Here is a 1,711-nt window from a genome sequence, read left to right as displayed (position 1 = left end):
GATGCCAGAGGTTTAAGTGGAGAGCAAATGTTTTGAGAAGATGAGGGCAATGAATTACAAATGTGCTTTACACAATTGATGTATGTATGTATTGTGATAAGAGTTGTATGAGCCCCTAATAAAATGATTTTTTTAATCATAGAAAGAGGAGCTGATACCAAGGCTCAAATAGAATTTAAATGTTTAGAAAATGATTATAGCAACATATGTACAAATATGCTTGATACAATAGATGTATGAAATGTTATAAGAGCTGTAAGAGGCCGCAATAAAAAAATTTTTTTAAAAAAAAGAGTCTAGATCCCTAAGCTGTCTAGTAGGCATACGTTGACATCTTGTACCACTTTACAGCTCAGACTTTCAAATGAAAAAAGAAAAATTCTTATCTTGTTTAAACCATTTTTATGCTTATCTCTCTTAAGTAAGCAACTAGTGTCCTACTCGGGAATAGCATTATGGTCTTAGTTATCTAGTGCCTCTGTAACAAAAAGAGCACACTAAGATAGTCCTAAGGATTAGGACATTTCATGTTCTCACACTTTAGAAAGCCAGGAGTCCAAATCCGACCTCCTGGCTCTAGAGAAAGACTCCCTGGCCAGTCTGGGAAGAAACCCTTTTCCATTTCTCTAGAGGTCTTCTCCGCTTCCCTTGGCATCTATCTGCCTCCATGTGGCATCTACCTTTCTCCCATTTGTGCTAGTTGCTTCTCTGTCTAATCTGCTCCCTTTGTACATCAAAATTGGCTACTTTAAAAACAACCCACACTGACATGGCCTCATGAACATAACAAAAAGTCTTATTCCCAAATGATAATCCATCCAGAGAAAACAGATAAGGAGGGAGACATAATTTAAACAATAACATTTACCAGCAAATTCATTTTAGAACTGTCTTGTTTATTATTTATTTAAGAACACTTAAAAACTCATCATGCGCTCAGATATCAAGCATCAAAGATCCAGAACAAAAAATCCGATCATTGCGAATGAGGGGGAGTGCAGAGTGGAGACCCAAAGCCCATCTGTGGACCATGCACATCCCCTTACAGAAGGGCCACAAGGAAGAGACAAGCCAGTTAGGGTGCCGAATAGTACTGACAAAACATGCAACTTTCCTCTAATTTTTTTTTCCTGAAAATAGAAGCAAAATATGTTGCTCCAGGGAAAGGAAGTGGTTGATGTCAGGGAGTAATTTAAATGTACCTTGTTTTTAAAAGAGCGGTCAGTTGAGAGCTGAAGAGCCCAGTTATAACAAGTCCTTATGCTCTAGCAAAGTTGCTTGGCCCATAAAACTACAAACAAGACACATCAGGTTCAAAGGTAGTGCTTTTTCCTCTAGTTTTTTAGAGCATGTGCACAGGTACAGATAAAAGCTCGCAACACAGGGAATCTAGGACAGATAAACCCCTCAGGACCAATAATGAGAGTAGCAAAATCGGGAGGGGAAGGGGAAAGGGGGGGGAGAATGAGGAACCAATCACAATGATCGATGTATAAACCCCTTCCAGGAGGATGGGCCACAGAAAAGTGGGTGAAGGGAGACATCGGTCAGTGTAAGACATGAAAAAATAATAATAATTTATAAATTATCAAGGGTTTATGAGGGAGGGTGGATAGGGGGAGGAAAAAATGAGGAGCTGATATCAAGAGTTCAATAGAAGGAAAATGTTTTGAAAATGATGATGGTAACAAATGTACAAATGTGCTTGGCA

The 1,711-nt window shown here is 38.7% G+C and overlaps 1 non-coding gene across 1 annotated transcript; it reads right to left on the bottom strand.

Annotated features, from left to right (window-relative positions):
- Positions 1-1,194: 1,194 nt before the first annotated feature.
- Positions 1,195-1,328, bottom strand: LOC142427130 (small nucleolar RNA SNORA50). Its single transcript, XR_012779948.1, has one exon. It is a non-coding gene; the product is annotated as a small nucleolar RNA SNORA50 (small nucleolar RNA).
- Between the last annotated feature and the right edge of the window lie 383 nt (positions 1,329-1,711).

Source organism: Tenrec ecaudatus, chromosome 14 (assembly GCF_050624435.1).
Source record: "Tenrec ecaudatus isolate mTenEca1 chromosome 14, mTenEca1.hap1, whole genome shotgun sequence".
Lineage (NCBI taxonomy): Eukaryota > Metazoa > Chordata > Mammalia > Afrosoricida > Tenrecidae > Tenrec > Tenrec ecaudatus.
The sequence above is the reverse complement of the archived record's forward strand: the minus strand, read 5'-3'. Positions and strand labels throughout refer to the sequence as shown.